The sequence below is a fragment of the Gasterosteus aculeatus genome, unplaced genomic scaffold (genome assembly GCF_964276395.1).
Source record: "Gasterosteus aculeatus unplaced genomic scaffold, fGasAcu3.hap1.1 HAP1_SCAFFOLD_29, whole genome shotgun sequence".
NCBI lineage: Eukaryota > Metazoa > Chordata > Actinopteri > Perciformes > Gasterosteidae > Gasterosteus > Gasterosteus aculeatus.
This window is the reverse complement of record NW_027554887.1, coordinates 82,275-109,384: the sequence shown is the minus strand read 5'-3', so window position 1 is coordinate 109,384 and position 27,110 is coordinate 82,275. Positions and strand designations below refer to the sequence as shown.

Here is a 27,110-nt window from a genome sequence, read left to right as displayed (position 1 = left end):
GGTTCTTTCAACTGGGCGTAGCAGTCGCTTGCTACTTAACAACCCACTCCCCACGCTGCCCCCGTCCTCAAAAAAGCTAAAATCATTGATTTGTTTACAAGCAAAAGTGTAAACTCCTGCTGAAATCTGGTTGATTTCACTGTTGTTTCAGACACTAGAGACTCCAGTGATGATTAATCACTGTAAAGTCCTGCTGAAAATCTTGTTGATTTCACAATGGATTCAGACAGGGATTTGAGACTTGCTGCAAGGCTCCACTAGTGACTCCAGTGATGATTCCTGCTGAAAATCTTGTTGATTTCACAATGAATTCAGACAGTGATTTGCTGATTTGAGACGTGCTCCACCGGAGACTCCAGTAAAGTGACCATTAATCCCTGTAAAATCCTGCTGAAATCTGGTTGATTTCACTTTGGATTCAGACAGTGATTTGAGACTTGCTGCACTAGTGACTCCAGTGATAAGTAAACACAACTTTGTTTGTGCTCCATTGTCAGGAGCCTCTGTCCAACTACTTTTCTTTTCACACAAGTACATGAGGCTCAGCCAATTGGCAGAGCCTGCCAAAAATATGGTCAACTCATTGTTGTTCCTCTCCACGGAAGTCTTTAGTAAAAGGCGAAAGACTTATGCGTATTGAAGAGAAACCAAAGTCAGTTGCGGAATCAGGTGGCAGGCAGCCTTATATCCCAGTCGCAACAGTGATCCCTCTTGTGGTTGGGACTGGTTGAGCTGCGGTTGTCCAATGCCAAACCCATTCCCCAGCACCAGCCATCAACAACTCATTGATTTGTTTACATGCAAAAGTGTAAAGTCCTGCTGAAATGTGCTTGATTTCACTTTGGATTCAGACAGTGATTTGCTGATTTGAGACGTGCTCCACTGGAGACTCCAGCGCAGTGATGGTTAATGCTGAAATCTGGTTGATTTCACTTTGGATTCAGACAGTGATTTGCTGATTGTAGACTCCCTCCACTGGAGACTCCAGTGCAGTGGTGATTAATCCGTGTAAAATCCTGCTGAAATGTGGTTGATTTCACTAGGGATTCAGACAGTGATGAATAAACGGGACACCTGGTTTTTCTTTGACTTCAATATCAGGGGAGAGCGCGAACGCAGTCCCCCACTACCACAAATTATGCAGTCGAGATTCCCACATTTGGGGAATTCGCAGTGGTCAGCACAGTCGCAGTGCAATGACTGAGCCTCGCCCTGGGTGAACCACCTTCTTGATCATGGTATCTCCCCTGCCAGGTAAGTATGAGTTGGTGGTGACAGAGGCAGGGACGGTATTCCCAGTCACAGCATTTGTGGTGACGGTTCGCAGATGGCACCGTCCTCACAGACCGGTGAAGTTAAAATCAGTGATTTGAGACTTGCAAAACAAAGGCACTATTGATGAGTAAGCATGAGTCACTTGACAAAAGCCTCAGTCTTAAAAACTATGTGGAGGTGAGACTTGTTTTACTCAAAGCAGAAATCATTTCCAACACCACACCACTGATTCAGGTTACCATTTCTTTTATTTTCCACAATTTAAAGGGTGCACCGTTCCCGGAGGTGCTGCAATACCGGGTCGATGCTTGGAGTGAACGGAGCAAGCCCCTTTTTCATCTCCCAGAGCTAAAAATCGGCTTAATATGTAGTCCTCGTATAGAGGACATATCAGATATTAAACTGATAAGAACAGATACTACACTTGATCTTAGCCAAAAGGCCGAGAAGCGATAACACCAAACTGTTTGTTTGCAGACCCAACGTACCAGCACATATCTCAATTGTCGCGGTGCGGTTCTTTCAACTGGGCGTAGCAGTCGCTTGCTACTTAACAACCCACTCCCCACGCTGCCCCCGTCCTCAAAAAAGCTAAAATCATTGATTTGTTTACAAGCAAAAGTGTAAACTCCTGCTGAAATCTGGTTGATTTCACTGTTGTTTCAGACACTAGAGACTCCAGTGATGATTAATCACTGTAAAGTCCTGCTGAAAATCTTGTTGATTTCACAATGGATTCAGACAGAGATTTGAGACTTGCTGCAAGGCTCCACTAGTGACTCCAGTGATGATTCCTGCTGAAAATCTTGTTGATTTCACAATGAATTCAGACAGTGATTTGCTGATTTGAGACGTGCTCCACCGGAGACTCCAGTAAAGTGACCATTAATCCCTGTAAAATCCTGCTGAAATCTGGTTGATTTCACTTTGGATTCAGACAGTGATTTGAGACTTGCTGCACTAGTGACTCCAGTGATAAGTAAACACAACTTTGTTTGTGCTCCATTGTCAGGAGCCTCTGTCCAACTACTTTTCTTTTCACACAAGTACATGAGGCTCAGCCAATTGGCAGAGCCTGCCAAAAATATGGTCAACTCATTGTTGTTCCTCTCCACGGAAGTCTTTAGTAAAAGGCGAAAGACTTATGCGTATTGAAGAGAAACCAAAGTCAGTTGCGGAATCAGGTGGCAGGCAGCCTTATATCCCAGTCGCAACAGTGATCCCTCTTGTGGTTGGGACTGGTTGAGCTGCGGTTGTCCAATGCCAAACCCATTCCCCAGCACCAGCCATCAACAACTCATTGATTTGTTTACATGCAAAAGTGTAAAGTCCTGCTGAAATGTGCTTGATTTCACTTTGGATTCAGACAGTGATTTGCTGATTTGAGACGTGCTCCACTGGAGACTCCAGCGCAGTGATGGTTAATGCTGAAATCTGGTTGATTTCACTTTGGATTCAGACAGTGATTTGCTGATTGTAGACTCCCTCCACTGGAGACTCCAGTGCAGTGGTGATTAATCCGTGTAAAATCCTGCTGAAATGTGGTTGATTTCACTAGGGATTCAGACAGTGATGAATAAACGGGACACCTGGTTTTTCTTTGACTTCAATATCAGGGGAGAGCGCGAACGCAGTCCCCCACTACCACAAATTATGCAGTCGAGATTCCCACATTTGGGGAATTCGCAGTGGTCAGCACAGTCGCAGTGCAATGACTGAGCCTCGCCCTGGGTGAACCACCTTCTTGATCATGGTATCTCCCCTGCCAGGTAAGTATGAGTTGGTGGTGACAGAGGCAGGGACGGTATTCCCAGTCACAGCATTTGTGGTGACGGTTCGCAGATGGCACCGTCCTCACAGACCGGTGAAGTTAAAATCAGTGATTTGAGACTTGCAAAACAAAGGCACTATTGATGAGTAAGCATGAGTCACTTGACAAAAGCCTCAGTCTTAAAAACTATGTGGAGGTGAGACTTGTTTTACTCAAAGCAGAAATCATTTCCAACACCACACCACTGATTCAGGTTACCATTTCTTTTATTTTCCACAATTTAAAGGGTGCACCGTTCCCGGAGGGGGTGCAATACCGGGTCGATGCTTGGAGTGAACGGAGCAAGCCCCTTTTTCATCTCCCAGAGCTAAAAATCGGCTTAATATGTATTCCTCGTATAGAGGACATATCAGATATTAAACTGATAAGAACAGATACTACACTTGATCTTAGCCAAAAGGCCGAGAAGCGATAACACCAAACTGTTTGTTTGCAGACCCAACGTACCAGCACATATCTCAATTGTCGCGGTGCGGTTCTTTCAACTGGGCGTAGCAGTCGCTTGCTACTTAACAACCCACTCCCCACGCTGCCCCCGTCCTCAAAAAAGCTAAAATCATTGATTTGTTTACAAGCAAAAGTGTAAACTCCTGCTGAAATCTGGTTGATTTCACTGTTGTTTCAGACACTAGAGACTCCAGTGATGATTAATCACTGTAAAGTCCTGCTGAAAATCTTGTTGATTTCACAATGGATTCAGACAGAGATTTGAGACTTGCTGCAAGGCTCCACTAGTGACTCCAGTGATGATTCCTGCTGAAAATCTTGTTGATTTCACAATGAATTCAGACAGTGATTTGCTGATTTGAGACGTGCTCCACCGGAGACTCCAGTAAAGTGACCATTAATCCCTGTAAAATCCTGCTGAAATCTGGTTGATTTCACTTTGGATTCAGACAGTGATTTGAGACTTGCTGCACTAGTGACTCCAGTGATAAGTAAACACAACTTTGTTTGTGCTCCATTGTCAGGAGCCTCTGTCCAACTACTTTTCTTTTCACACAAGTACATGAGGCTCAGCCAATTGGCAGAGCCTGCCAAAAATATGGTCAACTCATTGTTGTTCCTCTCCACGGAAGTCTTTAGTAAAAGGCGAAAGACTTATGCGTATTGAAGAGAAACCAAAGTCAGTTGCGGAATCAGGTGACAGGCAGCCTTATATCCCAGTCGCAACAGTGATCCCTCTTGTGGTTGGGACTGGTTGAGCTGCGGTTGTCCAATGCCAAACCCATTCCCCAGCACCAGCCATCAAAAACTCATTGATTTGTTTACAAGCAAAAGTGTAAAGTCCTGCTGAAATGTGCTTGATTTCACTTTGGATTCAGACAGTGATTTGCTGATTTGAGACGTGCTCCACTGGAGACTCCAGCGCAGTGATGATTAATGCTGAAATCTGGTTGATTTCACTTTGGATTCAGACAGTGATTTGCTGATTGTAGACTCCCTCCACCGGAGACTCCAGTGCAGTGGTGATTAATCCGTGTAAAATCCTGCTGAAATGTGGTTGATTTCACTAGGGATTCAGACAGTGATGATTAAACGGGACACCTGGTTTTTCTTTGACTTCAATATCAGGGGAGAGCGCGAACGCAGTCCCCCACTACCACAAATTATGCAGTCGAGATTCCCACATTTGGGGAATTCGCAGTGGTCAGCACAGTCGCAGTGCAATGACTGAGCCTCGCCCTGGGTGAACCACCTTCTTGATCATGGTATCTCCCCTGCCAGGTAAGTATGAGTTGGTGGTGACAGAGGCAGGGACGGTATTCCCAGTCACAGCATTTGTGGTGACGGTTCGCAGATGGCACCGTCCTCACAGATCGGTGAAGTTAAAATCAGTGATTTGAGACTTGCAAAACAAAGGCACTATTGATGAGTAAGCATAAGTCACTTGCCAAAAGCCTCAGTCTTAAAAACTATGTGGAGGTGAGACTTGTTTTACTCAAAGCAGAAATCATTTCCAACACCACACCACTGATTCAGGTTACCATTTCTTTTATTTTCCACAATTTAAAGGGTGCACCGTTCCCGGAGGTGCTGCAATACCGGGTCGATGCTTGGAGTGAACGGAGCAAGCCCCTTTTTCATCTCCCAGAGCTAAAAATCGGCTTAATATGTAGTCCTCGTATAGAGGACATATCAGATATTAAACTGATAAGAACAGATACTACACTTGATCTTAGCCAAAAGGCCGAGAAGCGATAACACCAAACTGTTTGTTTGCAGACCCAACGTACCAGCACATATCTCAATTGTCGCGGTGCGGTTCTTTCAACTGGGCGTAGCAGTCGCTTGCTACTTAACAACCCACTCCCCACGCTGCCCCCGTCCTCAAAAAAGCTAAAATCATTGATTTGTTTACAAGCAAAAGTGTAAACTCCTGCTGAAATCTGGTTGATTTCACTGTTGTTTCAGACACTAGAGACTCCAGTGATGATTAATCACTGTAAAGTCCTGCTGAAAATCTTGTTGATTTCACAATGGATTCAGACAGGGATTTGAGACTTGCTGCAAGGCTCCACTAGTGACTCCAGTGATGATTCCTGCTGAAAATCTTGTTGATTTCACAATGAATTCAGACAGTGATTTGCTGATTTGAGACGTGCTCCACCGGAGACTCCAGTAAAGTGACCATTAATCCCTGTAAAATCCTGCTGAAATCTGGTTGATTTCACTTTGGATTCAGACAGTGATTTGAGACTTGCTGCACTAGTGACTCCAGTGATAAGTAAACACAACTTTGTTTGTGCTCCATTGTCAGGAGCCTCTGTCCAACTACTTTTCTTTTCACACAAGTACATGAGGCTCAGCCAATTGGCAGAGCCTGCCAAAAATATGGTCAACTCATTGTTGTTCCTCTCCACGGAAGTCTTTAGTAAAAGGCGAAAGACTTATGCGTATTGAAGAGAAACCAAAGTCAGTTGCGGAATCAGGTGACAGGCAGCCTTATATCCCAGTCGCAACAGTGATCCCTCTTGTGGTTGGGACTGGTTGAGCTGCGGTTGTCCAATGCCAAACCCATTCCCCAGCACCAGCCATCAAAAACTCATTGATTTGTTTACAAGCAAAAGTGTAAAGTCCTGCTGAAATGTGCTTGATTTCACTTTGGATTCAGACAGTGATTTGCTGATTTGAGACGTGCTCCACTGGAGACTCCAGCGCAGTGATGATTAATGCTGAAATCTGGTTGATTTCACTTTGGATTCAGACAGTGATTTGCTGATTGTAGACTCCCTCCACCGGAGACTCCAGTGCAGTGGTGATTAATCCGTGTAAAATCCTGCTGAAATGTGGTTGATTTCACTAGGGATTCAGACAGTGATGATTAAACGGGACACCTGGTTTTTCTTTGACTTCAATATCAGGGGAGAGCGCGAACGCAGTCCCCCACTACCACAAATTATGCAGTCGAGATTCCCACATTTGGGGAATTCGCAGTGGTCAGCACAGTCGCAGTGCAATGACTGAGCCTCGCCCTGGGTGAACCACCTTCTTGATCATGGTATCTCCCCTGCCAGGTAAGTATGAGTTGGTGGTGACAGAGGCAGGGACGGTATTCCCAGTCACAGCATTTGTGGTGACGGTTCGCAGATGGCACCGTCCTCACAGATCGGTGAAGTTAAAATCAGTGATTTGAGACTTGCAAAACAAAGGCACTATTGATGAGTAAGCATAAGTCACTTGCCAAAAGCCTCAGTCTTAAAAACTATGTGGAGGTGAGACTTGTTTTACTCAAAGCAGAAATCATTTCCAACACCACACCACTGATTCAGGTTACCATTTCTTTTATTTTCCACAATTTAAAGGGTGCACCGTTCCCGGAGGTGCTGCAATACCGGGTCGATGCTTGGAGTGAACGGAGCAAGCCCCTTTTTCATCTCCCAGAGCTAAAAATCGGCTTAATATGTAGTCCTCGTATAGAGGACATATCAGATATTAAACTGATAAGAACAGATACTACACTTGATCTTAGCCAAAAGGCCGAGAAGCGATAACACCAAACTGTTTGTTTGCAGACCCAACGTACCAGCACATATCTCAATTGTCGCGGTGCGGTTCTTTCAACTGGGCGTAGCAGTCGCTTGCTACTTAACAACCCACTCCCCACGCTGCCCCCGTCCTCAAAAAAGCTAAAATCATTGATTTGTTTACAAGCAAAAGTGTAAACTCCTGCTGAAATCTGGTTGATTTCACTGTTGTTTCAGACACTAGAGACTCCAGTGATGATTAATCACTGTAAAGTCCTGCTGAAAATCTTGTTGATTTCACAATGGATTCAGACAGAGATTTGAGACTTGCTGCAAGGCTCCACTAGTGACTCCAGTGATGATTCCTGCTGAAAATCTTGTTGATTTCACAATGAATTCAGACAGTGATTTGCTGATTTGAGACGTGCTCCACCGGAGACTCCAGTAAAGTGACCATTAATCCCTGTAAAATCCTGCTGAAATCTGGTTGATTTCACTTTGGATTCAGACAGTGATTTGAGACTTGCTGCACTAGTGACTCCAGTGATAAGTAAACACAACTTTGTTTGTGCTCCATTGTCAGGAGCCTCTGTCCAACTACTTTTCTTTTCACACAAGTACATGAGGCTCAGCCAATTGGCAGAGCCTGCCAAAAATATGGTCAACTCATTGTTGTTCCTCTCCACGGAAGTCTTTAGTAAAAGGCGAAAGACTTATGCGTATTGAAGAGAAACCAAAGTCAGTTGCGGAATCAGGTGACAGGCAGCCTTATATCCCAGTCGCAACAGTGATCCCTCTTGTGGTTGGGACTGGTTGAGCTGCGGTTGTCCAATGCCAAACCCATTCCCCAGCACCAGCCATCAAAAACTCATTGATTTGTTTACAAGCAAAAGTGTAAAGTCCTGCTGAAATGTGCTTGATTTCACTTTGGATTCAGACAGTGATTTGCTGATTTGAGACGTGCTCCACTGGAGACTCCAGCGCAGTGATGATTAATGCTGAAATCTGGTTGATTTCACTTTGGATTCAGACAGTGATTTGCTGATTGTAGACTCCCTCCACCGGAGACTCCAGTGCAGTGGTGATTAATCCGTGTAAAATCCTGCTGAAATGTGGTTGATTTCACTAGGGATTCAGACAGTGATGATTAAACGGGACACCTGGTTTTTCTTTGACTTCAATATCAGGGGAGAGCGCGAACGCAGTCCCCCACTACCACAAATTATGCAGTCGAGATTCCCACATTTGGGGAATTCGCAGTGGTCAGCACAGTCGCAGTGCAATGACTGAGCCTCGCCCTGGGTGAACCACCTTCTTGATCATGGTATCTCCCCTGCCAGGTAAGTATGAGTTGGTGGTGACAGAGGCAGGGACGGTATTCCCAGTCACAGCATTTGTGGTGACGGTTCGCAGATGGCACCGTCCTCACAGATCGGTGAAGTTAAAATCAGTGATTTGAGACTTGCAAAACAAAGGCACTATTGATGAGTAAGCATAAGTCACTTGCCAAAAGCCTCAGTCTTAAAAACTATGTGGAGGTGAGACTTGTTTTACTCAAAGCAGAAATCATTTCCAACACCACACCACTGATTCAGGTTACCATTTCTTTTATTTTCCACAATTTAAAGGGTGCACCGTTCCCGGAGGTGCTGCAATACCGGGTCGATGCTTGGAGTGAACGGAGCAAGCCCCTTTTTCATCTCCCAGAGCTAAAAATCGGCTTAATATGTAGTCCTCGTATAGAGGACATATCAGATATTAAACTGATAAGAACAGATACTACACTTGATCTTAGCCAAAAGGCCGAGAAGCGATAACACCAAACTGTTTGTTTGCAGACCCAACGTACCAGCACATATCTCAATTGTCGCGGTGCGGTTCTTTCAACTGGGCGTAGCAGTCGCTTGCTACTTAACAACCCACTCCCCACGCTGCCCCCGTCCTCAAAAAAGCTAAAATCATTGATTTGTTTACAAGCAAAAGTGTAAACTCCTGCTGAAATCTGGTTGATTTCACTGTTGTTTCAGACACTAGAGACTCCAGTGATGATTAATCACTGTAAAGTCCTGCTGAAAATCTTGTTGATTTCACAATGGATTCAGACAGGGATTTGAGACTTGCTGCAAGGCTCCACTAGTGACTCCAGTGATGATTCCTGCTGAAAATCTTGTTGATTTCACAATGAATTCAGACAGTGATTTGCTGATTTGAGACGTGCTCCACCGGAGACTCCAGTAAAGTGACCATTAATCCCTGTAAAATCCTGCTGAAATCTGGTTGATTTCACTTTGGATTCAGACAGTGATTTGAGACTTGCTGCACTAGTGACTCCAGTGATAAGTAAACACAACTTTGTTTGTGCTCCATTGTCAGGAGCCTCTGTCCAACTACTTTTCTTTTCACACAAGTACATGAGGCTCAGCCAATTGGCAGAGCCTGCCAAAAATATGGTCAACTCATTGTTGTTCCTCTCCACGGAAGTCTTTAGTAAAAGGCGAAAGACTTATGCGTATTGAAGAGAAACCAAAGTCAGTTGCGGAATCAGGTGACAGGCAGCCTTATATCCCAGTCGCAACAGTGATCCCTCTTGTGGTTGGGACTGGTTGAGCTGCGGTTGTCCAATGCCAAACCCATTCCCCAGCACCAGCCATCAAAAACTCATTGATTTGTTTACAAGCAAAAGTGTAAAGTCCTGCTGAAATGTGCTTGATTTCACTTTGGATTCAGACAGTGATTTGCTGATTTGAGACGTGCTCCACTGGAGACTCCAGCGCAGTGATGATTAATGCTGAAATCTGGTTGATTTCACTTTGGATTCAGACAGTGATTTGCTGATTGTAGACTCCCTCCACCGGAGACTCCAGTGCAGTGGTGATTAATCCGTGTAAAATCCTGCTGAAATGTGGTTGATTTCACTAGGGATTCAGACAGTGATGATTAAACGGGACACCTGGTTTTTCTTTGACTTCAATATCAGGGGAGAGCGCGAACGCAGTCCCCCACTACCACAAATTATGCAGTCGAGATTCCCACATTTGGGGAATTCGCAGTGGTCAGCACAGTCGCAGTGCAATGACTGAGCCTCGCCCTGGGTGAACCACCTTCTTGATCATGGTATCTCCCCTGCCAGGTAAGTATGAGTTGGTGGTGACAGAGGCAGGGACGGTATTCCCAGTCACAGCATTTGTGGTGACGGTTCGCAGATGGCACCGTCCTCACAGATCGGTGAAGTTAAAATCAGTGATTTGAGACTTGCAAAACAAAGGCACTATTGATGAGTAAGCATAAGTCACTTGCCAAAAGCCTCAGTCTTAAAAACTATGTGGAGGTGAGACTTGTTTTACTCAAAGCAGAAATCATTTCCAACACCACACCACTGATTCAGGTTACCATTTCTTTTATTTTCCACAATTTAAAGGGTGCACCGTTCCCGGAGGTGCTGCAATACCGGGTCGATGCTTGGAGTGAACGGAGCAAGCCCCTTTTTCATCTCCCAGAGCTAAAAATCGGCTTAATATGTAGTCCTCGTATAGAGGACATATCAGATATTAAACTGATAAGAACAGATACTACACTTGATCTTAGCCAAAAGGCCGAGAAGCGATAACACCAAACTGTTTGTTTGCAGACCCAACGTACCAGCACATATCTCAATTGTCGCGGTGCGGTTCTTTCAACTGGGCGTAGCAGTCGCTTGCTACTTAACAACCCACTCCCCACGCTGCCCCCGTCCTCAAAAAAGCTAAAATCATTGATTTGTTTACAAGCAAAAGTGTAAACTCCTGCTGAAATCTGGTTGATTTCACTGTTGTTTCAGACACTAGAGACTCCAGTGATGATTAATCACTGTAAAGTCCTGCTGAAAATCTTGTTGATTTCACAATGGATTCAGACAGAGATTTGAGACTTGCTGCAAGGCTCCACTAGTGACTCCAGTGATGATTCCTGCTGAAAATCTTGTTGATTTCACAATGAATTCAGACAGTGATTTGCTGATTTGAGACGTGCTCCACCGGAGACTCCAGTAAAGTGACCATTAATCCCTGTAAAATCCTGCTGAAATCTGGTTGATTTCACTTTGGATTCAGACAGTGATTTGAGACTTGCTGCACTAGTGACTCCAGTGATAAGTAAACACAACTTTGTTTGTGCTCCATTGTCAGGAGCCTCTGTCCAACTACTTTTCTTTTCACACAAGTACATGAGGCTCAGCCAATTGGCAGAGCCTGCCAAAAATATGGTCAACTCATTGTTGTTCCTCTCCACGGAAGTCTTTAGTAAAAGGCGAAAGACTTATGCGTATTGAAGAGAAACCAAAGTCAGTTGCGGAATCAGGTGACAGGCAGCCTTATATCCCAGTCGCAACAGTGATCCCTCTTGTGGTTGGGACTGGTTGAGCTGCGGTTGTCCAATGCCAAACCCATTCCCCAGCACCAGCCATCAAAAACTCATTGATTTGTTTACAAGCAAAAGTGTAAAGTCCTGCTGAAATGTGCTTGATTTCACTTTGGATTCAGACAGTGATTTGCTGATTTGAGACGTGCTCCACTGGAGACTCCAGCGCAGTGATGATTAATGCTGAAATCTGGTTGATTTCACTTTGGATTCAGACAGTGATTTGCTGATTGTAGACTCCCTCCACCGGAGACTCCAGTGCAGTGGTGATTAATCCGTGTAAAATCCTGCTGAAATGTGGTTGATTTCACTAGGGATTCAGACAGTGATGATTAAACGGGACACCTGGTTTTTCTTTGACTTCAATATCAGGGGAGAGCGCGAACGCAGTCCCCCACTACCACAAATTATGCAGTCGAGATTCCCACATTTGGGGAATTCGCAGTGGTCAGCACAGTCGCAGTGCAATGACTGAGCCTCGCCCTGGGTGAACCACCTTCTTGATCATGGTATCTCCCCTGCCAGGTAAGTATGAGTTGGTGGTGACAGAGGCAGGGACGGTATTCCCAGTCACAGCATTTGTGGTGACGGTTCGCAGATGGCACCGTCCTCACAGATCGGTGAAGTTAAAATCAGTGATTTGAGACTTGCAAAACAAAGGCACTATTGATGAGTAAGCATAAGTCACTTGCCAAAAGCCTCAGTCTTAAAAACTATGTGGAGGTGAGACTTGTTTTACTCAAAGCAGAAATCATTTCCAACACCACACCACTGATTCAGGTTACCATTTCTTTTATTTTCCACAATTTAAAGGGTGCACCGTTCCCGGAGGTGCTGCAATACCGGGTCGATGCTTGGAGTGAACGGAGCAAGCCCCTTTTTCATCTCCCAGAGCTAAAAATCGGCTTAATATGTAGTCCTCGTATAGAGGACATATCAGATATTAAACTGATAAGAACAGATACTACACTTGATCTTAGCCAAAAGGCCGAGAAGCGATAACACCAAACTGTTTGTTTGCAGACCCAACGTACCAGCACATATCTCAATTGTCGCGGTGCGGTTCTTTCAACTGGGCGTAGCAGTCGCTTGCTACTTAACAACCCACTCCCCACGCTGCCCCCGTCCTCAAAAAAGCTAAAATCATTGATTTGTTTACAAGCAAAAGTGTAAACTCCTGCTGAAATCTGGTTGATTTCACTGTTGTTTCAGACACTAGAGACTCCAGTGATGATTAATCACTGTAAAGTCCTGCTGAAAATCTTGTTGATTTCACAATGGATTCAGACAGAGATTTGAGACTTGCTGCAAGGCTCCACTAGTGACTCCAGTGATGATTCCTGCTGAAAATCTTGTTGATTTCACAATGAATTCAGACAGTGATTTGCTGATTTGAGACGTGCTCCACCGGAGACTCCAGTAAAGTGACCATTAATCCCTGTAAAATCCTGCTGAAATCTGGTTGATTTCACTTTGGATTCAGACAGTGATTTGAGACTTGCTGCACTAGTGACTCCAGTGATAAGTAAACACAACTTTGTTTGTGCTCCATTGTCAGGAGCCTCTGTCCAACTACTTTTCTTTTCACACAAGTACATGAGGCTCAGCCAATTGGCAGAGCCTGCCAAAAATATGGTCAACTCATTGTTGTTCCTCTCCACGGAAGTCTTTAGTAAAAGGCGAAAGACTTATGCGTATTGAAGAGAAACCAAAGTCAGTTGCGGAATCAGGTGGCAGGCAGCCTTATATCCCAGTCGCAACAGTGATCCCTCTTGTGGTTGGGACTGGTTGAGCTGCGGTTGTCCAATGCCAAACCCATTCCCCAGCACCAGCCATCAACAACTCATTGATTTGTTTACATGCAAAAGTGTAAAGTCCTGCTGAAATGTGCTTGATTTCACTTTGGATTCAGACAGTGATTTGCTGATTTGAGACGTGCTCCACTGGAGACTCCAGCGCAGTGATGGTTAATGCTGAAATCTGGTTGATTTCACTTTGGATTCAGACAGTGATTTGCTGATTGTAGACTCCCTCCACTGGAGACTCCAGTGCAGTGGTGATTAATCCGTGTAAAATCCTGCTGAAATGTGGTTGATTTCACTAGGGATTCAGACAGTGATGAATAAACGGGACACCTGGTTTTTCTTTGACTTCAATATCAGGGGAGAGCGCGAACGCAGTCCCCCACTACCACAAATTATGCAGTCGAGATTCCCACATTTGGGGAATTCGCAGTGGTCAGCACAGTCGCAGTGCAATGACTGAGCCTCGCCCTGGGTGAACCACCTTCTTGATCATGGTATCTCCCCTGCCAGGTAAGTATGAGTTGGTGGTGACAGAGGCAGGGACGGTATTCCCAGTCACAGCATTTGTGGTGACGGTTCGCAGATGGCACCGTCCTCACAGACCGGTGAAGTTAAAATCAGTGATTTGAGACTTGCAAAACAAAGGCACTATTGATGAGTAAGCATGAGTCACTTGACAAAAGCCTCAGTCTTAAAAACTATGTGGAGGTGAGACTTGTTTTACTCAAAGCAGAAATCATTTCCAACACCACACCACTGATTCAGGTTACCATTTCTTTTATTTTCCACAATTTAAAGGGTGCACCGTTCCCGGAGGGGGTGCAATACCGGGTCGATGCTTGGAGTGAACGGAGCAAGCCCCTTTTTCATCTCCCAGAGCTAAAAATCGGCTTAATATGTAGTCCTCGTATAGAGGACATATCAGATATTAAACTGATAAGAACAGATACTACACTTGATCTTAGCCAAAAGGCCGAGAAGCGATAACACCAAACTGTTTGTTTGCAGACCCAACGTACCAGCACATATCTCAATTGTCGCGGTGCGGTTCTTTCAACTGGGCGTAGCAGTCGCTTGCTACTTAACAACCCACTCCCCACGCTGCCCCCGTCCTCAAAAAAGCTAAAATCATTGATTTGTTTACAAGCAAAAGTGTAAACTCCTGCTGAAATCTGGTTGATTTCACTGTTGTTTCAGACACTAGAGACTCCAGTGATGATTAATCACTGTAAAGTCCTGCTGAAAATCTTGTTGATTTCACAATGGATTCAGACAGAGATTTGAGACTTGCTGCAAGGCTCCACTAGTGACTCCAGTGATGATTCCTGCTGAAAATCTTGTTGATTTCACAATGAATTCAGACAGTGATTTGCTGATTTGAGACGTGCTCCACCGGAGACTCCAGTAAAGTGACCATTAATCCCTGTAAAATCCTGCTGAAATCTGGTTGATTTCACTTTGGATTCAGACAGTGATTTGAGACTTGCTGCACTAGTGACTCCAGTGATAAGTAAACACAACTTTGTTTGTGCTCCATTGTCAGGAGCCTCTGTCCAACTACTTTTCTTTTCACACAAGTACATGAGGCTCAGCCAATTGGCAGAGCCTGCCAAAAATATGGTCAACTCATTGTTGTTCCTCTCCACGGAAGTCTTTAGTAAAAGGCGAAAGACTTATGCGTATTGAAGAGAAACCAAAGTCAGTTGCGGAATCAGGTGACAGGCAGCCTTATATCCCAGTCGCAACAGTGATCCCTCTTGTGGTTGGGACTGGTTGAGCTGCGGTTGTCCAATGCCAAACCCATTCCCCAGCACCAGCCATCAAAAACTCATTGATTTGTTTACAAGCAAAAGTGTAAAGTCCTGCTGAAATGTGCTTGATTTCACTTTGGATTCAGACAGTGATTTGCTGATTTGAGACGTGCTCCACTGGAGACTCCAGCGCAGTGATGATTAATGCTGAAATCTGGTTGATTTCACTTTGGATTCAGACAGTGATTTGCTGATTGTAGACTCCCTCCACCGGAGACTCCAGTGCAGTGGTGATTAATCCGTGTAAAATCCTGCTGAAATGTGGTTGATTTCACTAGGGATTCAGACAGTGATGATTAAACGGGACACCTGGTTTTTCTTTGACTTCAATATCAGGGGAGAGCGCGAACGCAGTCCCCCACTACCACAAATTATGCAGTCGAGATTCCCACATTTGGGGAATTCGCAGTGGTCAGCACAGTCGCAGTGCAATGACTGAGCCTCGCCCTGGGTGAACCACCTTCTTGATCATGGTATCTCCCCTGCCAGGTAAGTATGAGTTGGTGGTGACAGAGGCAGGGACGGTATTCCCAGTCACAGCATTTGTGGTGACGGTTCGCAGATGGCACCGTCCTCACAGATCGGTGAAGTTAAAATCAGTGATTTGAGACTTGCAAAACAAAGGCACTATTGATGAGTAAGCATAAGTCACTTGCCAAAAGCCTCAGTCTTAAAAACTATGTGGAGGTGAGACTTGTTTTACTCAAAGCAGAAATCATTTCCAACACCACACCACTGATTCAGGTTACCATTTCTTTTATTTTCCACAATTTAAAGGGTGCACCGTTCCCGGAGGTGCTGCAATACCGGGTCGATGCTTGGAGTGAACGGAGCAAGCCCCTTTTTCATCTCCCAGAGCTAAAAATCGGCTTAATATGTAGTCCTCGTATAGAGGACATATCAGATATTAAACTGATAAGAACAGATACTACACTTGATCTTAGCCAAAAGGCCGAGAAGCGATAACACCAAACTGTTTGTTTGCAGACCCAACGTACCAGCACATATCTCAATTGTCGCGGTGCGGTTCTTTCAACTGGGCGTAGCAGTCGCTTGCTACTTAACAACCCACTCCCCACGCTGCCCCCGTCCTCAAAAAAGCTAAAATCATTGATTTGTTTACAAGCAAAAGTGTAAACTCCTGCTGAAATCTGGTTGATTTCACTGTTGTTTCAGACACTAGAGACTCCAGTGATGATTAATCACTGTAAAGTCCTGCTGAAAATCTTGTTGATTTCACAATGGATTCAGACAGGGATTTGAGACTTGCTGCAAGGCTCCACTAGTGACTCCAGTGATGATTCCTGCTGAAAATCTTGTTGATTTCACAATGAATTCAGACAGTGATTTGCTGATTTGAGACGTGCTCCACCGGAGACTCCAGTAAAGTGACCATTAATCCCTGTAAAATCCTGCTGAAATCTGGTTGATTTCACTTTGGATTCAGACAGTGATTTGAGACTTGCTGCACTAGTGACTCCAGTGATAAGTAAACACAACTTTGTTTGTGCTCCATTGTCAGGAGCCTCTGTCCAACTACTTTTCTTTTCACACAAGTACATGAGGCTCAGCCAATTGGCAGAGCCTGCCAAAAATATGGTCAACTCATTGTTGTTCCTCTCCACGGAAGTCTTTAGTAAAAGGCGAAAGACTTATGCGTATTGAAGAGAAACCAAAGTCAGTTGCGGAATCAGGTGACAGGCAGCCTTATATCCCAGTCGCAACAGTGATCCCTCTTGTGGTTGGGACTGGTTGAGCTGCGGTTGTCCAATGCCAAACCCATTCCCCAGCACCAGCCATCAAAAACTCATTGATTTGTTTACAAGCAAAAGTGTAAAGTCCTGCTGAAATGTGCTTGATTTTACTTTGGATTCAGACAGTGATTTGCTGATTTGAGACGTGCTCCACTGGAGACTCCAGCGCAGTGATGATTAATGCTGAAATCTGGTTGATTTCACTTTGGATTCAGACAGTGATTTGCTGATTGTAGACTCCCTCCACCGGAGACTCCAGTGCAGTGGTGATTAATCCGTGTAAAATCCTGCTGAAATGTGGTTGATTTCACTAGGGATTCAGACAGTGATGATTAAACGGGACACCTGGTTTTTCTTTGACTTCAATATCAGGGGAGAGCGCGAACGCAGTCCCCCACTACCACAAATTATGCAGTCGAGATTCCCACATTTGGGGAATTCGCAGTGGTCAGCACAGTCGCAGTGCAATGACTGAGCCTCGCCCTGGGTGAACCACCTTCTTGATCATGGTATCTCCCCTGCCAGGTAAGTATGAGTTGGTGGTGACAGAGGCAGGGACGGTATTCCCAGTCACAGCATTTGTGGTGACGGTTCGCAGATGGCACCGTCCTCACAGATCGGTGAAGTTAAAATCAGTGATTTGAGACTTGCAAAACAAAGGCACTATTGATGAGTAAGCATAAGTCACTTGCCAAAAGCCTCAGTCTTAAAAACTATGTGGAGGTGAGACTTGTTTTACTCAAAGCAGAAATCATTTCCAACACCACACCACTGATTCAGGTTACCATTTCTTTTATTTTCCACAATTTAAAGGGTGCACCGTTCCCGGAGGTGCTGCAATACCGGGTCGATGCTTGGAGTGAACGGAGCAAGCCCCTTTTTCATCTCCCAGAGCTAAAAATCGGCTTAATATGTAGTCCTCGTATAGAGGACATATCAGATATTAAACTGATAAGAACAGATACTACACTTGATCTTAGCCAAAAGGCCGAGAAGCGATAACACCAAACTGTTTGTTTGCAGACCCAACGTACCAGCACATATCTCAATTGTCGCGGTGCGGTTCTTTCAACTGGGCGTAGCAGTCGCTTGCTACTTAACAACCCACTCCCCACGCTGCCCCCGTCCTCAAAAAAGCTAAAATCATTGATTTGTTTACAAGCAAAAGTGTAAACTCCTGCTGAAATCTGGTTGATTTCACTGTTGTTTCAGACACTAGAGACTCCAGTGATGATTAATCACTGTAAAGTCCTGCTGAAAATCTTGTTGATTTCACAATGGATTCAGACAGAGATTTGAGACTTGCTGCAAGGCTCCACTAGTGACTCCAGTGATGATTCCTGCTGAAAATCTTGTTGATTTCACAATGAATTCAGACAGTGATTTGCTGATTTGAGACGTGCTCCACCGGAGACTCCAGTAAAGTGACCATTAATCCCTGTAAAATCCTGCTGAAATCTGGTTGATTTCACTTTGGATTCAGACAGTGATTTGAGACTTGCTGCACTAGTGACTCCAGTGATAAGTAAACACAACTTTGTTTGTGCTCCATTGTCAGGAGCCTCTGTCCAACTACTTTTCTTTTCACACAAGTACATGAGGCTCAGCCAATTGGCAGAGCCTGCCAAAAATATGGTCAACTCATTGTTGTTCCTCTCCACGGAAGTCTTTAGTAAAAGGCGAAAGACTTATGCGTATTGAAGAGAAACCAAAGTCAGTTGCGGAATCAGGTGACAGGCAGCCTTATATCCCAGTCGCAACAGTGATCCCTCTTGTGGTTGGGACTGGTTGAGCTGCGGTTGTCCAATGCCAAACCCATTCCCCAGCACCAGCCATCAAAAACTCATTGATTTGTTTACAAGCAAAAGTGTAAAGTCCTGCTGAAATGTGCTTGATTTCACTTTGGATTCAGACAGTGATTTGCTGATTTGAGACGTGCTCCACTGGAGACTCCAGCGCAGTGATGATTAATGCTGAAATCTGGTTGATTTCACTTTGGATTCAGACAGTGATTTGCTGATTGTAGACTCCCTCCACCGGAGACTCCAGTGCAGTGGTGATTAATCCGTGTAAAATCCTGCTGAAATGTGGTTGATTTCACTAGGGATTCAGACAGTGATGATTAAACGGGACACCTGGTTTTTCTTTGACTTCAATATCAGGGGAGAGCGCGAACGCAGTCCCCCACTACCACAAATTATGCAGTCGAGATTCCCACATTTGGGGAATTCGCAGTGGTCAGCACAGTCGCAGTGCAATGACTGAGCCTCGCCCTGGGTGAACCACCTTCTTGATCATGGTATCTCCCCTGCCAGGTAAGTATGAGTTGGTGGTGACAGAGGCAGGGACGGTATTCCCAGTCACAGCATTTGTGGTGACGGTTCGCAGATGGCACCGTCCTCACAGATCGGTGAAGTTAAAATCAGTGATTTGAGACTTGCAAAACAAAGGCACTATTGATGAGTAAGCATAAGTCACTTGCCAAAAGCCTCAGTCTTAAAAACTATGTGGAGGTGAGACTTGTTTTACTCAAAGCAGAAATCATTTCCAACACCACACCACTGATTCAGGTTACCATTTCTTTTATTTTCCACAATTTAAAGGGTGCACCGTTCCCGGAGGTGCTGCAATACCGGGTCGATGCTTGGAGTGAACGGAGCAAGCCCCTTTTTCATCTCCCAGAGCTAAAAATCGGCTTAATATGTAGTCCTCGTATAGAGGACATATCAGATATTAAACTGATAAGAACAGATACTACACTTGATCTTAGCCAAAAGGCCGAGAAGCGATAACACCAAACTGTTTGTTTGCAGACCCAACGTACCAGCACATATCTCAATTGTCGCGGTGCGGTTCTTTCAACTGGGCGTAGCAGTCGCTTGCTACTTAACAACCCACTCCCCACGCTGCCCCCGTCCTCAAAAAAGCTAAAATCATTGATTTGTTTACAAGCAAAAGTGTAAACTCCTGCTGAAATCTGGTTGATTTCACTGTTGTTTCAGACACTAGAGACTCCAGTGATGATTAATCACTGTAAAGTCCTGCTGAAAATCTTGTTGATTTCACAATGGATTCAGACAGAGATTTGAGACTTGCTGCAAGGCTCCACTAGTGACTCCAGTGATGATTCCTGCTGAAAATCTTGTTGATTTCACAATGAATTCAGACAGTGATTTGCTGATTTGAGACGTGCTCCACCGGAGACTCCAGTAAAGTGACCATTAATCCCTGTAAAATCCTGCTGAAATCTGGTTGATTTCACTTTGGATTCAGACAGTGATTTGAGACTTGCTGCACTAGTGACTCCAGTGATAAGTAAACACAACTTTGTTTGTGCTCCATTGTCAGGAGCCTCTGTCCAACTACTTTTCTTTTCACACAAGTACATGAGGCTCAGCCAATTGGCAGAGCCTGCCAAAAATATGGTCAACTCATTGTTGTTCCTCTCCACGGAAGTCTTTAGTAAAAGGCGAAAGACTTATGCGTATTGAAGAGAAACCAAAGTCAGTTGCGGAATCAGGTGACAGGCAGCCTTATATCCCAGTCGCAACAGTGATCCCTCTTGTGGTTGGGACTGGTTGAGCTGCGGTTGTCCAATGCCAAACCCATTCCCCAGCACCAGCCATCAAAAACTCATTGATTTGTTTACAAGCAAAAGTGTAAAGTCCTGCTGAAATGTGCTTGATTTCACTTTGGATTCAGACAGTGATTTGCTGATTTGAGACGTGCTCCACTGGAGACTCCAGCGCAGTGATGATTAATGCTGAAATCTGGTTGATTTCACTTTGGATTCAGACAGTGATTTGCTGATTGTAGACTCCCTCCACCGGAGACTCCAGTGCAGTGGTGATTAATCCGTGTAAAATCCTGCTGAAATGTGGTTGATTTCACTAGGGATTCAGACAGTGATGATTAAACGGGACACCTGGTTTTTCTTTGACTTCAATATCAGGGGAGAGCGCGAACGCAGTCCCCCACTACCACAAATTATGCAGTCGAGATTCCCACATTTGGGGAATTCGCAGTGGTCAGCACAGTCGCAGTGCAATGACTGAGCCTCGCCCTGGGTGAACCACCTTCTTGATCATGGTATCTCCCCTGCCAGGTAAGTATGAGTTGGTGGTGACAGAGGCAGGGACGGTATTCCCAGTCACAGCATTTGTGGTGACGGTTCGCAGATGGCACCGTCCTCACAGATCGGTGAAGTTAAAATCAGTGATTTGAGACTTGCAAAACAAAGGCACTATTGATGAGTAAGCATAAGTCACTTGCCAAAAGCCTCAGTCTTAAAAACTATGTGGAGGTGAGACTTGTTTTACTCAAAGCAGAAATCATTTCCAACACCACACCACTGATTCAGGTTACCATTTCTTTTATTTTCCACAATTTAAAGGGTGCACCGTTCCCGGAGGTGCTGCAATACCGGGTCGATGCTTGGAGTGAACGGAGCAAGCCCCTTTTTCATCTCCCAGAGCTAAAAATCGGCTTAATATGTAGTCCTCGTATAGAGGACATATCAGATATTAAACTGATAAGAACAGATACTACACTTGATCTTAGCCAAAAGGCCGAGAAGCGATAACACCAAACTGTTTGTTTGCAGACCCAACGTACCAGCACATATCTCAATTGTCGCGGTGCGGTTCTTTCAACTGGGCGTAGCAGTCGCTTGCTACTTAACAACCCACTCCCCACGCTGCCCCCGTCCTCAAAAAAGCTAAAATCATTGATTTGTTTACAAGCAAAAGTGTAAACTCCTGCTGAAATCTGGTTGATTTCACTGTTGTTTCAGACACTAGAGACTCCAGTGATGATTAATCACTGTAAAGTCCTGCTGAAAATCTTGTTGATTTCACAATGGATTCAGACAGAGATTTGAGACTTGCTGCAAGGCTCCACTAGTGACTCCAGTGATGATTCCTGCTGAAAATCTTGTTGATTTCACAATGAATTCAGACAGTGATTTGCTGATTTGAGACGTGCTCCACCGGAGACTCCAGTAAAGTGACCATTAATCCCTGTAAAATCCTGCTGAAATCTGGTTGATTTCACTTTGGATTCAGACAGTGATTTGAGACTTGCTGCACTAGTGACTCCAGTGATAAGTAAACACAACTTTGTTTGTGCTCCATTGTCAGGAGCCTCTGTCCAACTACTTTTCTTTTCACACAAGTACATGAGGCTCAGCCAATTGGCAGAGCCTGCCAAAAATATGGTCAACTCATTGTTGTTCCTCTCCACGGAAGTCTTTAGTAAAAGGCGAAAGACTTATGCGTATTGAAGAGAAACCAAAGTCAGTTGCGGAATCAGGTGACAGGCAGCCTTATATCCCAGTCGCAACAGTGATCCCTCTTGTGGTTGGGACTGGTTGAGCTGCGGTTGTCCAATGCCAAACCCATTCCCCAGCACCAGCCATCAAAAACTCATTGATTTGTTTACAAGCAAAAGTGTAAAGTCCTGCTGAAATGTGCTTGATTTCACTTTGGATTCAGACAGTGATTTGCTGATTTGAGACGTGCTCCACTGGAGACTCCAGCGCAGTGATGATTAATGCTGAAATCTGGTTGATTTCACTTTGGATTCAGACAGTGATTTGCTGATTGTAGACTCCCTCCACCGGAGACTCCAGTGCAGTGGTGATTAATCCGTGTAAAATCCTGCTGAAATGTGGTTGATTTCACTAGGGATTCAGACAGTGATGATTAAACGGGACACCTGGTTTTTCTTTGACTTCAATATCAGGGGAGAGCGCGAACGCAGTCCCCCACTACCACAAATTATGCAGTCGAGATTCCCACATTTGGGGAATTCGCAGTGGTCAGCACAGTCGCAGTGCAATGACTGAGCCTCGCCCTGGGTGAACCACCTTCTTGATCATGGTATCTCCCCTGCCAGGTAAGTATGAGTTGGTGGTGACAGAGGCAGGGACGGTATTCCCAGTCACAGCATTTGTGGTGACGGTTCGCAGATGGCACCGTCCTCACAGATCGGTGAAGTTAAAATCAGTGATTTGAGACTTGCAAAACAAAGGCACTATTGATGAGTAAGCATAAGTCACTTGCCAAAAGCCTCAGTCTTAAAAACTATGTGGAGGTGAGACTTGTTTTACTCAAAGCAGAAATCATTTCCAACACCACACCACTGATTCAGGTTACCATTTCTTTTATTTTCCACAATTTAAAGGGTGCACCGTTCCCGGAGGTGCTGCAATACCGGGTCGATGCTTGGAGTGAACGGAGCAAGCCCCTTTTTCATCTCCCAGAGCTAAAAATCGGCTTAATATGTAGTCCTCGTATAGAGGACATATCAGATATTAAACTGATAAGAACAGATACTACACTTGATCTTAGCCAAAAGGCCGAGAAGCGATAACACCAAACTGTTTGTTTGCAGACCCAACGTACCAGCACATATCTCAATTGTCGCGGTGCGGTTCTTTCAACTGGGCGTAGCAGTCGCTTGCTACTTAACAACCCACTCCCCACGCTGCCCCCGTCCTCAAAAAAGCTAAAATCATTGATTTGTTTACAAGCAAAAGTGTAAACTCCTGCTGAAATCTGGTTGATTTCACTGTTGTTTCAGACACTAGAGACTCCAGTGATGATTAATCACTGTAAAGTCCTGCTGAAAATCTTGTTGATTTCACAATGGATTCAGACAGAGATTTGAGACTTGCTGCAAGGCTCCACTAGTGACTCCAGTGATGATTCCTGCTGAAAATCTTGTTGATTTCACAATGAATTCAGACAGTGATTTGCTGATTTGAGACGTGCTCCACCGGAGACTCCAGTAAAGTGACCATTAATCCCTGTAAAATCCTGCTGAAATCTGGTTGATTTCACTTTGGATTCAGACAGTGATTTGAGACTTGCTGCACTAGTGACTCCAGTGATAAGTAAACACAACTTTGTTTGTGCTCCATTGTCAGGAGCCTCTGTCCAACTACTTTTCTTTTCACACAAGTACATGAGGCTCAGCCAATTGGCAGAGCCTGCCAAAAATATGGTCAACTCATTGTTGTTCCTCTCCACGGAAGTCTTTAGTAAAAGGCGAAAGACTTATGCGTATTGAAGAGAAACCAAAGTCAGTTGCGGAATCAGGTGGCAGGCAGCCTTATATCCCAGTCGCAACAGTGATCCCTCTTGTGGTTGGGACTGGTTGAGCTGCGGTTGTCCAATGCCAAACCCATTCCCCAGCACCAGCCATCAAAAACTCATTGATTTGTTTACAAGCAAAAGTGTAAAGTCCTGCTGAAATGTGCTTGATTTCACTTTGGATTCAGACAGTGATTTGCTGATTTGAGACGTGCTCCACTGGAGACTCCAGCGCAGTGATGATTAATGCTGAAATCTGGTTGATTTCACTTTGGATTCAGACAGTGATTTGCTGATTGTAGACTCCCTCCACCGGAGACTCCAGTGCAGTGGTGATTAATCCGTGTAAAATCCTGCTGAAATGTGGTTGATTTCACTAGGGATTCAGACAGTGATGATTAAACGGGACACCTGGTTTTTCTTTGACTTCAATATCAGGGGAGAGCGCGAACGCAGTCCCCCACTACCACAAATTATGCAGTCGAGATTCCCACATTTGGGGAATTCGCAGTGGTCAGCACAGTCGCAGTGCAATGACTGAGCCTCGCCCTGGGTGAACCACCTTCTTGATCATGGTATCTCCCCTGCCAGGTAAGTATGAGTTGGTGGTGACAGAGGCAGGGACGGTATTCCCAGTCACAGCATTTGTGGTGACGGTTCGCAGATGGCACCGTCCTCACAGATCGGTGAAGTTAAAATCAGTGATTTGAGACTTGCAAAACAAAGGCACTATTGATGAGTAAGCATAAGTCACTTGCCAAAAGCCTCAGTCTTAAAAACTATGTGGAGGTGAGACTTGTTTTACTCAAAGCAGAAATCATTTCCAACACCACACCACTGATTCAGGTTACCATTTCTTTTATTTTCCACAATTTAAAGGGTGCACCGTTCCCGGAGGTGCTGCAATACCGGGTCGATGCTTGGAGTGAACGGAGCAAGCCCCTTTTTCATCTCCCAGAGCTAAAAATCGGCTTAATATGTAGTCCTCGTATAGAGGACATATCAGATATTAAACTGATAAGAACAGATACTACACTTGATCTTAGCCAAAAGGCCGAGAAGCGATAACACCAAACTGTTTGTTTGCAGACCCAACGTACCAGCACATATCTCAATTGTCGCGGTGCGGTTCTTTCAACTGGGCGTAGCAGTCGCTTGCTACTTAACAACCCACTCCCCACGCTGCCCCCGTCCTCAAAAAAGCTAAAATCATTGATTTGTTTACAAGCAAAAGTGTAAACTCCTGCTGAAATCTGGTTGATTTCACTGTTGTTTCAGACACTAGAGACTCCAGTGATGATTAATCACTGTAAAGTCCTGCTGAAAATCTTGTTGATTTCACAATGGATTCAGACAGAGATTTGAGACTTGCTGCAAGGCTCCACTAGTGACTCCAGTGATGATTCCTGCTGAAAATCTTGTTGATTTCACAATGAATTCAGACAGTGATTTGCTGATTTGAGACGTGCTCCACCGGAGACTCCAGTAAAGTGACCATTAATCCCTGTAAAATCCTGCTGAAATCTGGTTGATTTCACTTTGGATTCAGACAGTGATTTGAGACTTGCTGCACTAGTGACTCCAGTGATAAGTAAACACAACTTTGTTTGTGCTCCATTGTCAGGAGCCTCTGTCCAACTACTTTTCTTTTCACACAAGTACATGAGGCTCAGTCAATTGGCAGAGCCTGCCAAAAATATGGTCAACTCATTGTTGTTCCTCTCCACGGAAGTCTTTAGTAAAAGGCGAAAGACTTATGCGTATTGAAGAGAAACCAAAGTCAGTTGCGGAATCAGGTGGCAGGCAGCCTTATATCCCAGTCGCAACAGTGATCCCTCTTGTGGTTGGGACTGGTTGAGCTGCGGTTGTCCAATGCCAAACCCATTCCCCAGCACCAGCCATCAAAAACTCATTGATTTGTTTACAAGCAAAAGTGTAAAGTCCTGCTGAAATGTGCTTGATTTCACTTTGGATTCAGACAGTGATTTGCTGATTTGAGACGTGCTCCACTGGAGACTCCAGCGCAGTGATGATTAATGCTGAAATCTGGTTGATTTCACTTTGGATTCAGACAGTGATTTGCTGATTGTAGACTCCCTCCACCGGAGACTCCAGTGCAGTGGTGATTAATCCGTGTAAAATCCTGCTGAAATGTGGTTGATTTCACTAGGGATTCAGACAGTGATGATTAAACGGGACACCTGGTTTTTCTTTGACTTCAATATCAGGGGAGAGCGCGAACGCAGTCCCCCACTACCACAAATTATGCAGTCGAGATTCCCACATTTGGGGAATTCGCAGTGGTCAGCACAGTCGCAGTGCAATGACTGAGCCTCGCCCTGGGTGAACCACCTTCTTGATCATGGTATCTCCCCTGCCAGGTAAGTATGAGTTGGTGGTGACAGAGGCAGGGACGGTATTCCCAGTCACAGCATTTGTGGTGACGGTTCGCAGATGGCACCGTCCTCACAGATCGGTGAAGTTAAAATCAGTGATTTGAGACTTGCAAAACAAAGGCACTATTGATGAGTAAGCATAAGTCACTTGCCAAAAGCCTCAGTCTTAAAAACTATGTGGAGGTGAGACTTGTTTTACTCAAAGCAGAAATCATTTCCAACACCACACCACTGATTCAGGTTACCATTTCTTTTATTTTCCACAATTTAAAGGGTGCACCGTTCCCGGAGGTGCTGCAATACCGGGTCGATGCTTGGAGTGAACGGAGCAAGCCCCTTTTTCATCTCCCAGAGCTAAAAATCGGCTTAATATGTAGTCCTCGTATAGAGGACATATCAGATATTAAACTGATAAGAACAGATACTACACTTGATCTTAGCCAAAAGGCCGAGAAGCGATAACACCAAACTGTTTGTTTGCAGACCCAACGTACCAGCACATATCTCAATTGTCGCGGTGCGGTTCTTTCAACTGGGCGTAGCAGTCGCTTGCTACTTAACAACCCACTCCCCACGCTGCCCCCGTCCTCAAAAAAGCTAAAATCATTGATTTGTTTACAAGCAAAAGTGTAAACTCCTGCTGAAATCTGGTTGATTTCACTGTTGTTTCAGACACTAGAGACTCCAGTGATGATTAATCACTGTAAAGTCCTGCTGAAAATCTTGTTGATTTCACAATGGATTCAGACAGGGATTTGAGACTTGCTGCAAGGCTCCACTA

The 27,110-nt window shown here is 44.8% G+C and overlaps 45 non-coding genes across 45 annotated transcripts; all 45 read right to left on the bottom strand.

The window, feature by feature from the left end:
• Window positions 1-541: 541 nt before the first annotated feature.
• LOC144393823 (U5 spliceosomal RNA) lies at window positions 542-656 on the bottom strand. The gene has a single exon (XR_013456662.1). It is a non-coding gene; the product is annotated as a U5 spliceosomal RNA (small nuclear RNA).
• Window positions 657-1,098: 442 nt separating this feature from the next.
• Window positions 1,099-1,262, bottom strand: LOC144393426 (U1 spliceosomal RNA). The gene has a single exon (XR_013456266.1). It is a non-coding gene; the product is annotated as a U1 spliceosomal RNA (small nuclear RNA).
• A 276-nt stretch (window positions 1,263-1,538) lies between these two features.
• LOC144393610 (U2 spliceosomal RNA) lies at window positions 1,539-1,729 on the bottom strand. Its single transcript, XR_013456451.1, has one exon. It is a non-coding gene; the product is annotated as a U2 spliceosomal RNA (small nuclear RNA).
• Window positions 1,730-2,331: 602 nt separating this feature from the next.
• On the bottom strand, window positions 2,332-2,446 carry LOC144393820 (U5 spliceosomal RNA). Its single transcript, XR_013456660.1, has one exon. It is a non-coding gene; the product is annotated as a U5 spliceosomal RNA (small nuclear RNA).
• Window positions 2,447-2,888: 442 nt separating this feature from the next.
• On the bottom strand, window positions 2,889-3,052 carry LOC144393424 (U1 spliceosomal RNA). The gene has a single exon (XR_013456265.1). It is a non-coding gene; the product is annotated as a U1 spliceosomal RNA (small nuclear RNA).
• Window positions 3,053-3,328: 276 nt separating this feature from the next.
• On the bottom strand, window positions 3,329-3,519 carry LOC144393732 (U2 spliceosomal RNA). The gene has a single exon (XR_013456573.1). It is a non-coding gene; the product is annotated as a U2 spliceosomal RNA (small nuclear RNA).
• Window positions 3,520-4,121: 602 nt separating this feature from the next.
• On the bottom strand, window positions 4,122-4,236 carry LOC144393819 (U5 spliceosomal RNA). Its single transcript, XR_013456659.1, has one exon. It is a non-coding gene; the product is annotated as a U5 spliceosomal RNA (small nuclear RNA).
• Window positions 4,237-4,678: 442 nt separating this feature from the next.
• Window positions 4,679-4,842, bottom strand: LOC144393423 (U1 spliceosomal RNA). The gene has a single exon (XR_013456264.1). It is a non-coding gene; the product is annotated as a U1 spliceosomal RNA (small nuclear RNA).
• Window positions 4,843-5,118: 276 nt separating this feature from the next.
• LOC144393609 (U2 spliceosomal RNA) lies at window positions 5,119-5,309 on the bottom strand. The gene has a single exon (XR_013456450.1). It is a non-coding gene; the product is annotated as a U2 spliceosomal RNA (small nuclear RNA).
• A 602-nt stretch (window positions 5,310-5,911) lies between these two features.
• LOC144393818 (U5 spliceosomal RNA) lies at window positions 5,912-6,026 on the bottom strand. Its single transcript, XR_013456658.1, has one exon. It is a non-coding gene; the product is annotated as a U5 spliceosomal RNA (small nuclear RNA).
• Window positions 6,027-6,468: 442 nt separating this feature from the next.
• LOC144393422 (U1 spliceosomal RNA) lies at window positions 6,469-6,632 on the bottom strand. The gene has a single exon (XR_013456263.1). It is a non-coding gene; the product is annotated as a U1 spliceosomal RNA (small nuclear RNA).
• A 276-nt stretch (window positions 6,633-6,908) lies between these two features.
• LOC144393608 (U2 spliceosomal RNA) lies at window positions 6,909-7,099 on the bottom strand. The gene has a single exon (XR_013456449.1). It is a non-coding gene; the product is annotated as a U2 spliceosomal RNA (small nuclear RNA).
• Window positions 7,100-7,701: 602 nt separating this feature from the next.
• Window positions 7,702-7,816, bottom strand: LOC144393817 (U5 spliceosomal RNA). Its single transcript, XR_013456657.1, has one exon. It is a non-coding gene; the product is annotated as a U5 spliceosomal RNA (small nuclear RNA).
• A 442-nt stretch (window positions 7,817-8,258) lies between these two features.
• LOC144393421 (U1 spliceosomal RNA) lies at window positions 8,259-8,422 on the bottom strand. The gene has a single exon (XR_013456262.1). It is a non-coding gene; the product is annotated as a U1 spliceosomal RNA (small nuclear RNA).
• A 276-nt stretch (window positions 8,423-8,698) lies between these two features.
• LOC144393607 (U2 spliceosomal RNA) lies at window positions 8,699-8,889 on the bottom strand. The gene has a single exon (XR_013456448.1). It is a non-coding gene; the product is annotated as a U2 spliceosomal RNA (small nuclear RNA).
• Window positions 8,890-9,491: 602 nt separating this feature from the next.
• Window positions 9,492-9,606, bottom strand: LOC144393816 (U5 spliceosomal RNA). The gene has a single exon (XR_013456656.1). It is a non-coding gene; the product is annotated as a U5 spliceosomal RNA (small nuclear RNA).
• A 442-nt stretch (window positions 9,607-10,048) lies between these two features.
• Window positions 10,049-10,212, bottom strand: LOC144393420 (U1 spliceosomal RNA). The gene has a single exon (XR_013456261.1). It is a non-coding gene; the product is annotated as a U1 spliceosomal RNA (small nuclear RNA).
• A 276-nt stretch (window positions 10,213-10,488) lies between these two features.
• Window positions 10,489-10,679, bottom strand: LOC144393606 (U2 spliceosomal RNA). The gene has a single exon (XR_013456447.1). It is a non-coding gene; the product is annotated as a U2 spliceosomal RNA (small nuclear RNA).
• Window positions 10,680-11,281: 602 nt separating this feature from the next.
• Window positions 11,282-11,396, bottom strand: LOC144393815 (U5 spliceosomal RNA). Its single transcript, XR_013456655.1, has one exon. It is a non-coding gene; the product is annotated as a U5 spliceosomal RNA (small nuclear RNA).
• A 442-nt stretch (window positions 11,397-11,838) lies between these two features.
• Window positions 11,839-12,002, bottom strand: LOC144393418 (U1 spliceosomal RNA). Its single transcript, XR_013456258.1, has one exon. It is a non-coding gene; the product is annotated as a U1 spliceosomal RNA (small nuclear RNA).
• A 276-nt stretch (window positions 12,003-12,278) lies between these two features.
• On the bottom strand, window positions 12,279-12,469 carry LOC144393605 (U2 spliceosomal RNA). The gene has a single exon (XR_013456445.1). It is a non-coding gene; the product is annotated as a U2 spliceosomal RNA (small nuclear RNA).
• Window positions 12,470-13,071: 602 nt separating this feature from the next.
• LOC144393814 (U5 spliceosomal RNA) lies at window positions 13,072-13,186 on the bottom strand. The gene has a single exon (XR_013456653.1). It is a non-coding gene; the product is annotated as a U5 spliceosomal RNA (small nuclear RNA).
• A 442-nt stretch (window positions 13,187-13,628) lies between these two features.
• Window positions 13,629-13,792, bottom strand: LOC144393417 (U1 spliceosomal RNA). Its single transcript, XR_013456257.1, has one exon. It is a non-coding gene; the product is annotated as a U1 spliceosomal RNA (small nuclear RNA).
• A 276-nt stretch (window positions 13,793-14,068) lies between these two features.
• On the bottom strand, window positions 14,069-14,259 carry LOC144393661 (U2 spliceosomal RNA). Its single transcript, XR_013456502.1, has one exon. It is a non-coding gene; the product is annotated as a U2 spliceosomal RNA (small nuclear RNA).
• Window positions 14,260-14,861: 602 nt separating this feature from the next.
• On the bottom strand, window positions 14,862-14,976 carry LOC144393813 (U5 spliceosomal RNA). The gene has a single exon (XR_013456652.1). It is a non-coding gene; the product is annotated as a U5 spliceosomal RNA (small nuclear RNA).
• Window positions 14,977-15,418: 442 nt separating this feature from the next.
• Window positions 15,419-15,582, bottom strand: LOC144393416 (U1 spliceosomal RNA). The gene has a single exon (XR_013456256.1). It is a non-coding gene; the product is annotated as a U1 spliceosomal RNA (small nuclear RNA).
• Window positions 15,583-15,858: 276 nt separating this feature from the next.
• Window positions 15,859-16,049, bottom strand: LOC144393604 (U2 spliceosomal RNA). Its single transcript, XR_013456444.1, has one exon. It is a non-coding gene; the product is annotated as a U2 spliceosomal RNA (small nuclear RNA).
• Window positions 16,050-16,651: 602 nt separating this feature from the next.
• Window positions 16,652-16,766, bottom strand: LOC144393812 (U5 spliceosomal RNA). Its single transcript, XR_013456651.1, has one exon. It is a non-coding gene; the product is annotated as a U5 spliceosomal RNA (small nuclear RNA).
• Window positions 16,767-17,208: 442 nt separating this feature from the next.
• LOC144393415 (U1 spliceosomal RNA) lies at window positions 17,209-17,372 on the bottom strand. The gene has a single exon (XR_013456255.1). It is a non-coding gene; the product is annotated as a U1 spliceosomal RNA (small nuclear RNA).
• Window positions 17,373-17,648: 276 nt separating this feature from the next.
• Window positions 17,649-17,839, bottom strand: LOC144393603 (U2 spliceosomal RNA). The gene has a single exon (XR_013456443.1). It is a non-coding gene; the product is annotated as a U2 spliceosomal RNA (small nuclear RNA).
• Window positions 17,840-18,441: 602 nt separating this feature from the next.
• Window positions 18,442-18,556, bottom strand: LOC144393811 (U5 spliceosomal RNA). Its single transcript, XR_013456650.1, has one exon. It is a non-coding gene; the product is annotated as a U5 spliceosomal RNA (small nuclear RNA).
• Window positions 18,557-18,998: 442 nt separating this feature from the next.
• Window positions 18,999-19,162, bottom strand: LOC144393413 (U1 spliceosomal RNA). Its single transcript, XR_013456254.1, has one exon. It is a non-coding gene; the product is annotated as a U1 spliceosomal RNA (small nuclear RNA).
• Window positions 19,163-19,438: 276 nt separating this feature from the next.
• LOC144393600 (U2 spliceosomal RNA) lies at window positions 19,439-19,629 on the bottom strand. The gene has a single exon (XR_013456441.1). It is a non-coding gene; the product is annotated as a U2 spliceosomal RNA (small nuclear RNA).
• Window positions 19,630-20,231: 602 nt separating this feature from the next.
• Window positions 20,232-20,346, bottom strand: LOC144393808 (U5 spliceosomal RNA). The gene has a single exon (XR_013456648.1). It is a non-coding gene; the product is annotated as a U5 spliceosomal RNA (small nuclear RNA).
• A 442-nt stretch (window positions 20,347-20,788) lies between these two features.
• LOC144393940 (U1 spliceosomal RNA) lies at window positions 20,789-20,952 on the bottom strand. The gene has a single exon (XR_013456780.1). It is a non-coding gene; the product is annotated as a U1 spliceosomal RNA (small nuclear RNA).
• Window positions 20,953-21,228: 276 nt separating this feature from the next.
• On the bottom strand, window positions 21,229-21,419 carry LOC144393599 (U2 spliceosomal RNA). Its single transcript, XR_013456440.1, has one exon. It is a non-coding gene; the product is annotated as a U2 spliceosomal RNA (small nuclear RNA).
• A 602-nt stretch (window positions 21,420-22,021) lies between these two features.
• On the bottom strand, window positions 22,022-22,136 carry LOC144393807 (U5 spliceosomal RNA). The gene has a single exon (XR_013456647.1). It is a non-coding gene; the product is annotated as a U5 spliceosomal RNA (small nuclear RNA).
• A 442-nt stretch (window positions 22,137-22,578) lies between these two features.
• Window positions 22,579-22,742, bottom strand: LOC144393939 (U1 spliceosomal RNA). The gene has a single exon (XR_013456779.1). It is a non-coding gene; the product is annotated as a U1 spliceosomal RNA (small nuclear RNA).
• Window positions 22,743-23,018: 276 nt separating this feature from the next.
• LOC144393598 (U2 spliceosomal RNA) lies at window positions 23,019-23,209 on the bottom strand. The gene has a single exon (XR_013456439.1). It is a non-coding gene; the product is annotated as a U2 spliceosomal RNA (small nuclear RNA).
• A 602-nt stretch (window positions 23,210-23,811) lies between these two features.
• Window positions 23,812-23,926, bottom strand: LOC144393806 (U5 spliceosomal RNA). The gene has a single exon (XR_013456646.1). It is a non-coding gene; the product is annotated as a U5 spliceosomal RNA (small nuclear RNA).
• Window positions 23,927-24,368: 442 nt separating this feature from the next.
• LOC144393932 (U1 spliceosomal RNA) lies at window positions 24,369-24,532 on the bottom strand. Its single transcript, XR_013456771.1, has one exon. It is a non-coding gene; the product is annotated as a U1 spliceosomal RNA (small nuclear RNA).
• Window positions 24,533-24,808: 276 nt separating this feature from the next.
• Window positions 24,809-24,999, bottom strand: LOC144393597 (U2 spliceosomal RNA). Its single transcript, XR_013456438.1, has one exon. It is a non-coding gene; the product is annotated as a U2 spliceosomal RNA (small nuclear RNA).
• A 599-nt stretch (window positions 25,000-25,598) lies between these two features.
• Window positions 25,599-25,716, bottom strand: LOC144393921 (U5 spliceosomal RNA). The gene has a single exon (XR_013456760.1). It is a non-coding gene; the product is annotated as a U5 spliceosomal RNA (small nuclear RNA).
• A 442-nt stretch (window positions 25,717-26,158) lies between these two features.
• Window positions 26,159-26,322, bottom strand: LOC144393919 (U1 spliceosomal RNA). Its single transcript, XR_013456759.1, has one exon. It is a non-coding gene; the product is annotated as a U1 spliceosomal RNA (small nuclear RNA).
• A 276-nt stretch (window positions 26,323-26,598) lies between these two features.
• On the bottom strand, window positions 26,599-26,789 carry LOC144393596 (U2 spliceosomal RNA). The gene has a single exon (XR_013456437.1). It is a non-coding gene; the product is annotated as a U2 spliceosomal RNA (small nuclear RNA).
• Between the last annotated feature and the right edge of the window lie 321 nt (window positions 26,790-27,110).